The 12,006-nt window shown below is 35.9% G+C and overlaps 1 protein-coding gene across 7 annotated transcripts in view; it reads left to right on the forward strand.

Annotated features, from left to right (window-relative positions):
- Positions 1–12,006, forward strand: part of DCAF6 (DDB1 and CUL4 associated factor 6) — a 104,417-nt gene that overhangs the window by 65,931 nt on the left and 26,480 nt on the right. The window lies entirely within an intron of this gene.

Genomic DNA, 12,006 nt, shown 5'->3' on the forward strand with positions numbered 1-12,006 from the left:
GATGAAAAGCTGGGCACTCAGTCGGGAAAACCTTACCCTTCCACTGGCTTGAGGAGAACCATATGCATTCAACAGACTTATTGGTCAAGCTTTATTACTAGCATTATTGTTATTATCTGATAGAATGCAGAGAGAATTGGAAAAGGAGGACATTCTGACAAAAAAGAGGAAAGAAGAGTGCAGAGAGGAAGACTGTATGATGCTATAGTGCTTACTTTAGAATTAAGGCAGATTTCTTATGATCTCAACTCAGAATTCTCTAAAGGTTCTAAGCTCTTCGTGGTATAGCAATGTTAGCAATATTAAGCCACAAAGAATAACTTGAATTTACTTATTTGGGTGTGGCGTGGTGTGTGTGTGTGTGTGTGTGTGTGTGTGTGTGTGTGTGTGTGTGTGTGTGTGTGTGTTATCTGTCTTTATTGAGGCCATGTCATAGTGATCAGAGGATAATTACCAGAGGTCAGTTCTTTCCTTCTATTATATAGGCTCCAGGGATTGAACTCAGGTCAGTCTGGGCTGCACACACCTTTACTACTGAGCCAACTCACCAGCCTGATGTCATTTATCTCAATTGAAAGAGGTAAATGGGTAGCTAATAAATTTCACAAATTTCTTTTTTAAGATTATGAATAAGCTTGAAATTCATAAGACTTGACATGCAAATATAGAACTCACCAGTTAAGGGAATAAATATTGCTATAAAATCTGATTGCAATGTTCTTAAAGAAATGTCCAAAGACTAAATTTAAAACATTTTAGAAACTTGTGTACCTTCAGTCTTAAATTTATTTGTAAACCTTTTGATGACATGCATTATTAGGTTTGGGTTTTGTTTGTTCTGGGTTCTTTTCCCCCCGTTCTTCAAAAATAAAGCTAGGTGTGGTATTTCTTGCCTTTAATCCCAATCTCAAGAAACTGATACAGAAAGGCTAAGGACATTGTCAAGAAAACAAAACGGCAACCAACAGAATGGGAGAAGATCTTTACCAACACCACATCAGATAGAGGCCTAATATCCAAGGTATACAAGGAACTCAAAAAGCTAGACACCAGAGAATCAAATAACCCTATTAAAAAATGGGGTGCAGAGCTAAACAAAACGTTCTCAGTTGAGGAACACCGAATGGCCGAGAAACATCTGAGGAAGTGCTCGACATCCTTAGCCATCAGGGAAATGCAAATCAAAACAACCCTGAGATTCCACCTCACACCAGTCAGATTGGCCAAGATCCAAAAATCAGATGACAGCAGATGCTGGCGAGGCTGCAGAGAAAGAGGAACACTTCTCCACTGTTGGTGGGGTTGCAAACTAATACAACCACTCTGGAAATCAGTCTGGCGATAACTCAGAAAATTGGATATAGTACTACCTGAAGACCCAGCTATTCCACTTCTGGGCATATACCCCAGACATACTTTAATACACAACAAAGATATGCACCACAATGTTCATAGCGGCTCTATTTATAATAGCCAGAAGCTGGAAAGAACCCAGATGTCCCTCAGAAGATGAATGGATACAAAAATTGTGGTACATTTACACAATGGAATACTACTCAGCCACCAGAAACAATGACTTAACCAAATTCTTAAGAAAATGGCTGCATCTAGAGAATGTCATCCTGAGTCAGATAACCCAGTCACAAAAGAACAGACATAATATGCAGTCACTGATATTGGGATGCTAACCCCAGAGGCTTGAACTCCCCCAGAAACAACTCACAGACTGTATGAAGTCCAAGAAATAAAGAAAACAAAAATATATATATATATATTTACAAAACAAGAAGACTTTGACTATTTCCATGTTGCGTTTTGTTTTGCATGTACTTTACGCTCATTGTAACTATTAGGTTTTCAATGCATACTGTCAAGCTCTTGAAAAAAATCAAGTACTGACTAAAAAATATATTCACATAGTTTTATGTAAAAATTATTTTAATATCTGAAAAAAACAGTACTGACAAAAATATATAATTTTAAGCAAAAAATGTTTAAAATCTGTACATTTATCTTTTTTTGTAAAATAAAGTCGTTAAAAAAAAAGAAACTGATACAGAAGGATTGCCATGAGTAAGATTGAAAATCTGTGTCTAATAATAATAATAATAATAATAATAATAATAATAATAATAATAATAATAATAATAATACAATGAGAAAAATGAAGCAGGAAAAGAAAAAAAGTAAATGTAAGATCTAAAAAATTAAGCATATTTTATCTTTACAGAGTAATAAAATGGAATACAATTATAGCCCAGATTAATGTTTAGTTAACCATACAGAATCATTTCTATAGATTTATATTGAATATTAGACATAATTTTGTTGGTATTTCATTTATATAGGTTTTGAGATATAAAAAGAAAAGAGGACTCAAGTTTAACTGACACAGCTTTGGCCTTAGTGCCTGGGTGGTTGGGGATGCCATTTAGTGAGGTTGGGTAGCTTAAAGATAGAAATTAGAAAGATCTTTGTTTCAAGACCCATGTAATGTGGTTTACCATGTAGTTGTATAACCAGAGAGATTTTATAAGGTCAAATATCAAATGTGTTTGGCAGAAACTACATTGTAAACAGTTGTAGTTTTGTGATAAAACCTATGAACAGAAATGCTAGCAGTGGATTGCCAAACACTCCAGAAAAAGAAGACTCAGACTTGAAATCTTCACAGTGATGATGAAGATCTTCGAGAAGAGCGTGAATAACTCCCTTGAACAAGCACAGGAGGACACACATAAACAAATAGAAGCTTTTAAAGAGGAAACACAAAAACCACTCAAAGAAATACAGGAAAACACAACCAAACAGAGGAAGGAATTGAAAATGGAAATAGAAACAATAAAGAACACAAAAAGAGACAACCCTGGAGATGGAAAATCTAAAAAAGAAATCAGGAGTCACAGATGCAAGCATCTCCAACAGACTACAAGAGATGGAAGAGAGAATCTCAGGGGCCGAAGACAACATAGAAAACAGACAAAACAGTCAAAGAAGATGCAAAAACCAAAAACCTCCTAAGCCAAAACGTACAGGAGATCCAGGACACAATGAAAAGACCAAACCTAAAGATAATAGGAATAGAAGAGGACGAAGAATATCAACTAAGAGGTACAGTAAATATCTTCAACAAAATCGTGGAAGAAAACTTCCCTACCCTTAAGAATGAGATGACCATGAGCACAAAAGAAGCCTACAGAACCCCCAAACAGATTGGACCAGAAAAGAAACTCTTCCCAACACATAATAAAACAACAAGTGTTCAAAAACAAAGAATACTAAAAGCAGTAAGGGAAAAGGGATATGTAACATATAAAGACAAACCAATCAGAATTACACCTGACTTCTCAACAGAGACTGTGAAAGCTAGATAATCCTGGACAGACATCATACAGACACTAAGAGAACACAAATGTCAGCCCAGGTTACTATATCCAGCAAAACTCTCAATCACCATAGATGGAGAGACCAAGGTATTCCAGGACAAAACTAAATTTACACAATAACTGAACACAAATCCAGCCCTACAAAGAATAATTGATGGAAAACCCAATACAAGGAGGGAAACTACATCCTAGAAAAAGCAAGAAAATAACTAAGCAAGAAAACCAAAAGAAGAAAGACATACCGACATAATTCTACCTCTAAAAGCAAAACTAGCAGGAAACAGCAATCACTATTCCTTAATATCTGTTAACATAAATGGACTCAATTCCCCCAATAAAGGGACATAGACTATCAGACTGGATACATAAACACAATCCAGAATCCAGCATTTTGCTGCATACAGAAAACTCAGAGACAAAGACAGACACTACCTCAGAGTAAAAGGCTGGGGAAAAAACTTCCAAAAAACAAGCTGGAGTAGCCATTCTAATATCGAATAAAGTAGATTTTCAACCAAAAGTTATCAAAAAAGATAAGGACACTTTTTACTCGTTACAGAACATTTCATCCTAAAACAAAAGAATACACCTCCTTCTCGGCACCTCATGGCACCTTCTCCAAAATTGACCATATAGTCAGTCACCAAACAAGCCTCAATAGATATAAGAAGATTGAAATACTCCCATGCATCCTACCAAATCACCATGGACTAAGGCTGGTCTTTAATAACAACAAAGACAACAAAAAGCCCATACACACATGGAAGCTGAACAATGCTTTACTCAATGATAACATGGTCAAAGAAGAAATAAAGAAATTAAGGACTTTCTAGAATTTAATGAAAATGAAAACACAACATACCCAAACCTATGGGATGCAATGAAAGCAATACTAAGAGGAAAACTCATAGCTGACTGCCTCCTAAAAGAAACTGGGGAGAGCATACACTAGCAACTGGATAGCACAGTTGAAAGCTCTAGAACAAAAAGAAGCAGATACCCCCAAGAGTGGTACACGGCAAGAAATAAATTCAGACCAGAAATTAATGGAATAGAAACATTCAAAGAATCAACAAAAACAGGAACTGGTTCTTTGAGAAAATTAACAAGATTGATAAACCCTTAGCCAGACTAAGTAGAGGGCAAAGAGAGATTATCCAAATTAACAAAATCAGAAATTAAAGTGGAGACATGATGGGAAGTAACCTAAGCATACGGATTTACCTGTATGTGTTAACAATACTCCATGCATTAACTATACTATAGAAATTAAGATGAGGCTTAGGGGCTGGAGAGATGGCTCAAAACTTCAGAGCATTGGCTGCTCTCCCAGAGGTCATGAGTTTAATTCCCAGCAACCACATGGTGGCTCATAAACCATCTATAGTGAGATCTGGTGCCCTCTTCTGGTATCCATGCCTACATGCAGGCAGAGCACTGTATACATAATAAATAAATAAATAAATAAATCTTTAAAAAAAGAAAAAAGTTAAGGTGGCTTGCTTGTCAACAGTCTCTCTCTTTTGGTGTAATGTAATAACTTTTCTTTTGGCTGTTTATGCCACAGGGTGTTCTCTACTAGAAAACAGTGACCTTTGAAGTGTGTGTGTGTGTGTGTGTGTGTGTGTGTGTGTGTGTGTGTTCATATAATTTATTCATCTAAAGTTACTTTAACCCTTGAAAACTGAAGTTCATGACATGTCTTATAAACATGAGGCCAAACATGAGCTGGTCTTTATTTCCCTAACTAGATATTTGGTTGTAGCCAAGTTGCCTGTGGAGTGCTGACACTCTTAAGTTCCTTTCCCTCTCAAATAGCATAGAAACTGTTCTCACTCACAAACGTAAGCATTTCTACTTACCCCTTAAGTGTCAAAATCTCAAAAGTATGACCTCCCAGTATATAGTATTTTGTCTTTGCTCATTTTGTGGCCTTGCTAATGGCTCTCATTAGATTTGCAGTCATGTATTTGTTTGGGGGATTGTTTCATGTATACCTCTCCATATTCTATATGTGCTGTTTTTATTCATTGTCATATTTCATATGACAATTGAATATCCATATTCAGTGTATGGAATTTTATCAATTTCATATTGATGTCATTTACCAATACCAATATTTTGTGGGGTGTTTTTTGGGGGGAGCATTATGGTTGTTTTTTTTTTTTTGTTTTTTGGTTTTTTGTTTTTGTTTTATATATAGGGTTTCACTATGTATTCTTGGCTGGTCTGGAAATCTTTATGTAGACCAGGCTGGCGTAGAACTTTCAGAGATCAAGTCACATGTCTCTGCTTCATGTGCTGGAATGAAAGGTGTGCCATCACACCCAGAAACAATGTTTGTTGAATAAATAAGTAGATTAATTCATTAAGTGATCAGAGTTATGGAAATTATTTCAGTTTGGAAAATTCAGCATAACAACTAGGTTTACATACTGAAAGTTCATTTGGGTATTATATAAGAATGAATGGAAGATAAGCAAGGTAGAGCTTATAAGAAATTATTGTAATAATCCAGGTAAGGTAAGAGACAATGAAAAATCCAATCTAAGGCAGTAGGAAATAAGTAATCTCTGTGAAGTAGAATTAATATAATTTTAGTTTGGGGTAGATTGACAGTATGACAATTATGACAATAATGGTGGTGTTAACAGGTGATACTTTGAACTGGCTAGCTGGATATTGAGAAAATTATGTCTAGGTATCTTGGTAAGATTACAGTAAACCATAAGAAAGAGCTTCCAGGAAGAACAAATAGTTGTAGGAAAAGGGTCTGTGTAAGACATTCTTTACATCTTGGCTTTGAGGTGTTTGGTTCTATTTTCTCTTGCTGTTAAGGATACTTAAGGGCTGGACATAGTGGCATGTACTATGGGAAGCACAGACAGGTAGATCTCTCTTGAGTTCCAGGCCAGCCAGGTCTACATAGTGAAACCTTGTCTTTAAACTATATCTGGGGGAGGGAGAGAGAAAAAGAGAGGTAGAGGAGACTGAGTTAAGCTATGAGGAAAGAGGTTTTGACTCACAGCTCTGCAGCTGTCTACTTGGTCATATGCTCTTCTGTGCTTTGCCAAAAAAAAAAAAAAAAAAATCGAGGGAAAGCAGAAGTATATTGAAGACAGATGTCAAATGGGAAAGCTAGAGAAAGCTAAGGAAACCATATTTGGTTGGTTTAATTATTCAAAGAAAATATTTCACCAGTAAGGTTCATTCATTAAAACTGGGAAGTGTTTTTAGTAACCTTTTTTACATTTGTTAATTACTCCCACCAGAAGAAGTATCAGAACTACTGTGGGAAAGTTAGATGACATAGAAAGCACCTGGTCACCTAGATGGTGACAACCATTTAAAAGAAGAGTCCTGTCTCTTTATAAGTATGAAAAGGAAAGCTAATGAATAATCAGAGGTCTGGCTTTGTTGTCCAGGCTGAAGTCTTGTGCTCAGTTCCATTTTAGTCTCCAAGATGGCTGGGACTACAAGAACTTATCTCCATCCCTAACTTTGTCTCACTTGTTTTTATTTCCTTTAGCCAATATGCTTTCATTTTAAAAACATTTATTTATTCATGTTGGAGCACCCTGTCTACATGTATGCTCACATGCCAGAAGTATCAAATCTCTTCATAGATGTCTGATAGCCACAGTGTGGTTGCTGGGAATTGAATTCAGGACGACCAGCCAGTGTTCTTTACCACTGAGCCATCTCATCAGCCCACCAATATGCTTTCTAAATAAACGAAATGATAGGGAAAAAATAAACATTTGTTATTTGAGTAAAATATTCACAAAATTTAAAGTTGTGGGCAAACATATAGACAGCTCTCCTTTGCTAATTATGGACAAAGCACAACTGTATCTATGACAAACTTTGCTACCTAGAAAAAAATTACATATGATAAATAATTTTTAACATATATTATTTACATATATGTATATGTTCTCTCATTAAGATAATATAGAGAAAATAGAAGAGATTATAATATAATTATAATCTCAAAAATAAAAAAATTTATAAAAAGAAGTAATTACAAGCAGAGGATATAGCTCTTGCTTAGTATATATAAGGTCTTATTCACAAAATTTAAATTTATGGGCAAATATATGGATGTTTAACATATATGGCCTGTATATGTAACAAAGATATGTGTATATTATAAATAGATACATATAAATATGATATACATATAAATACATATGTTTATAATATATTATATATATATATATACATATATATATATATATATATATACTTTTATTTGAGATAGAGTCAACTATGTAGCCCTCACTGATCTAAATCTTACTATTGTAGACCAGGTTGTTCTTGAACTCACACGTCTCCAGTGCTTGGATTAAAGGTGTTCACCACCAAGATCCCCTTTGAATAATATATTTTTTTTTGTAAGAGTTTAGAATTCAGAATGTTTTTCATTGTGGTCCTAAACTAAATTCAAGTATTCCTGAGCACCTGATACAACAGGTATGTGTTGCATGCCTGGAAAGATAATACATTTTCATAAGAACTTCAATTTTCTTTTTACTTCTGCATCTAATTTTTACACCCACACACATTTGACCAGTCTGACCTTGAAATCTGAAAACCACCTGCCTCTGTGCTGCTAGTGCTGGGATCAAAGATGTGCACCACCATGCCCCCTTAGGGGAGCACATATGAAAGTAGTTTTGTATAAGTTTAAGTCTTTGTCATGATTGCGCAAATTGTTTTGTACTTATTACAGTGATAATTGTAAGTTGATGTTAAGGCGATACGTGATTGGACAGTGGAGAGGAGGATGAGGAAAGAGGCTGGAGGTGCAGAGGAGGAGGTGGGCGAAGATTGAAGGAGGAGAGATTTCGAAGGCAACATGAAATATGTATGTTTCTCTAGGCATATCTCTAGCTTGATGAGGTCGTTATGATTATTTCTAAGGGTTTCTATGGGTCTAATTTATCTTTTCTGGATGGGCAGTTTATATCTTTGTCTGCTGGAAGTGTGTCATTTTATGTACATAGGCTACCGGTGGTGTTAAAGCATTGATCTGTATAGGAGACTTAGTGGGTAATTAGACCTAGGAAAACTGATTTGACCCATTTTTCTGGGGTAGATTGGGAACTGGAAAAATTGGATTTGTCATTAATTAAATATGTATTTCTTTAAGAATCATACTTATATAAGAAATTGAAATTTTAATAATTTCATGAGACTATTAAATTACTTTTATTTATACAACACTCAGGATTGACACCAGGACCTTACATACATTAAGCAAGAGCAATATCTCTTGCCCTTTCTTGTTACTTTTTATAGTTTTTTTTGAGATTATAATATAATTACATTATGTCCTGCTTTCCATTCTCTCTGTATTATTTTTTAATGACAGAATTGAAGGGACCAGCGTGGCCTCAGGCCGATGTCCTTCTGCCTCCACCTCACGAGTGGCCGGGCTTTGCTGCTACTACCACCTCAGACTCAAATAGGAATTTAAATAGTTGTTAATTATATACCGAATTTTAAAATTTTTAATAAATAGCTAATGTTTGAAGCCTTGTATTAATGGGGAATGTTAGTTCAGTAACTACCATCCCAGAACACATCTATAAACAGTACATTATAAATTCTAGTGGACAAAAGAAAGTGAAATGAGACTTCACTCTGGATTCTGTGTATTTGTTAGATTTGTATTTACCGGTTGGTTATTTGAAATGAAATGACTAATGTTCTGCTTCATCTGACAGTGGAGACAAACATAGAAGCATTAAAGAAAGATCTATATATTATGTAATGAGTATGGCTTTGAAATCGTTTTTAGAAAGTGCTTGCTGTTCTAATTTAAAACAACAAAGTAGAGGAAACCTAAATTTGTATAAATATTCTTTAAGTAATATAAAAACAAAACATTAATTTGTAGGTCTTTTAAAAAAAGATTTATTCATTTATTTTATGTGTGTGATTGCACTGCCGCTGTCCTCAGACACACCAAAAGAGGGCATTGGATCCCATTACAAATGGTTGTGAGCCACCATGTGGTTGCTGGGAATTGAGCTCAGGACCTCTGGAAGACCAGTCAATGCTCTTTTCCACTGAGCCATCTCTCTGTAGATGGCCCCAATTTGTAGATCTTTAAAGTATTTTTCTTTTTAAAAATTTAGCTTAAAATATATATTTTATCACACAGTAAATTATTTTTATTTTCAAAATTATTTTACTATTGCATTTTATATGCATGTGTGCCTGATGCCAAGGGAGGAGGCATTGGGATCCCCGGAACCAGAGTTTTAGATGGTTGTGGACTTCTGTATCAGTGCTCCATCCTCTCTATCGATCAGGTCCAGGTCCTCTTTAAGAGCAGCCAGTGCTCCTAACCTCTGAGACATTTTTTCAGCCCCCTAATTACATCTGTTCTCAGCTAAAGGAATGACATTCTGAGAAAAGCCATCTTAATGAATTGTGTATAGTTCTGCAAAGCAGCATTATGCTAAGAAGAGAATGGGGAAAGTTAGAAATAAGTTCTAAACTTGGGAGTCTGAAGTTTGACCCGATGAACGAGTCCCTCCCATCTGTGCCATGCTTGGCCATGAAGCCAAGGTTGATGAGTTCATTTAGAGTTGAAAGGAACAATATAAACCAGCTGTACTAGTTTTATGATGCTATGATTCTGTTCCATTTTATGACTGCTTGAATAATTTTGTAGATGGCTCTAGGAAGAAAGGCATGACTCTTGATTGCCTGGAGGCTTCTTGCTGGGGAGGGGTGGGCAGGGTGTTGGTCAAATGCTTATGAACTGTTTCTGTGCTGTTCTCTCTTTTCCTTGCTTTTTTTTTTTTTTTTTTTTTTTGTATTTCTATAGTAATAGCATATGAATTTATATAATTCTCTTTATTTTCTCCAAAAACAATGTTTTTTGGTTTTGTTTGGTTGGTTTTTGTTGGTGGTGGTGGTGGTGGTGGGTTTTTGTTTTTGTTTTTTGGTCATGGGTGGGGTTGGGGGGTTACCCATGAAAGTGAGAAGAGCGGTGTTAGATCTCCTGGAACTAAAGTTAGAGGAAGTTATGAGCGATCTAACATAGGTTCTAATAATTGAATTCAGGTCCTCTAAGAATGCAGCATTCTTTCTCTAAAACGGGCTTTTTCCCCCTCAGAAAAGGGTCTCACTATGTAGCCTTGGCTGTCCTGGAACTTAGAATCTAGACCAGCCTATCCTTGAATCAGATCCACCTGCCTCTGTCTCCCTGGTCTGGGCTTAATGATGTATGCCACCAACCCTCCATTCCTTCTTTACCTTAGAGGGACAATAAATAGCAGAATATTTTATGAGATATTCTGAAAAAAAAAGCTCTAGCTCTGCTTGTGTCCTTGATTCCAGACATAACCCAGTTAGAGCAACCTGAAACAGCAATGGCTTTGTCATCAGTGGGATGAAAATCTGTGGTGTAACTAAAGGATAAGGGAAAACTGTGTGCTAGTGACCCTCTCAACGTTGTTGTAAAAGCAGAAGACACCCGAGTAACTTGGATTTTTTAAAGTTGTGATTTTTTTTTCAGGATAAATAGCTCATTATTGTGTTAGTCTTGCAATGGATGCCAAAAAAAAAAAAAAAAAAAAAAAAGATACCACAGACCAGTTTTCTCTCTGGAGACAGCCAAAGGGTCTGCTATTTGGCTTTGTGTCTATTTCTACTCTGTGTTTTCTCATATTTCCACAAGATGTTAATGATCTAATGATCATCCAAATAGGAAGTTTTAAAGTTTGACTTGCTATTGGGGGGAGAGGGCTTTGACAACTCTTTGACATTGTTTGCCATTTTGTTTAATTGATGGATTAATTTAGAGACAGGGTCTTACTAAGTTAAATTACCTTAGCTGTCTTAGAACTCAGCATGTGTATACCAGGTTATAGTCAAATTTAGAGCAGTCCACTTGTCTTTGCCTCTTTGGCTGGGGTTATGGATGTGTGCAGCCATGCCCAGCCAGATGATGAAGTTTTTCCTTTGTAAGACAAGGTCTCACGCTGTAGTCCAGTTAGCCTAGTGTTTACTACGGAACACAACACAGGCAGGCCTTGAAAGCTTGGAGGTCTTCCTGTCTTAGCCCCCTAAGTGCTGGGATTACAGGTGTGAGCACCATGCCCACCTTTACTTTCTAGTTTAGAAAAGATAATACACACACACACACACACACACACACACACACACACACACTAAAATTTTTAGGTAAAATTACTGTTCATTATTAAGAAATAACTTCTTTACAAGATTAGTTAAGAATAAAAACGAAATATCCTAAAACATTGAGACAGTTTTTAGAAAATACCAAAGCACAGTATACTGTTTCCTTGTGGTAGAGTGTGTCCTGTGCAAACACAGAACTTGTAGCATCAAACTGCAGCCGTCAGAGCAGCTTGCTTAGAGCCTTCTCATACTTTAGTCACTGCTAATCCTTTCTGATGCTCAAGCAACTCAGAGATATACCATGGGTATTCTGGTAAATAAGGCACCCATTTATAATGTGTCATTGCATGTTAGTAGCTTTTGATTCCTTAATGAAAGGTGTGGTTTTCTCAATCTGAGGGAGTTATCTAAACGAAGCTATAATTAATAATGTTGCTTTGAACTTTAAGTAAGAACC

This window comes from Micromys minutus (genome assembly GCF_963924665.1).
Source record: "Micromys minutus genome assembly, chromosome: 1".
In the NCBI taxonomy this organism is placed as follows: domain Eukaryota; kingdom Metazoa; phylum Chordata; class Mammalia; order Rodentia; family Muridae; genus Micromys; species Micromys minutus.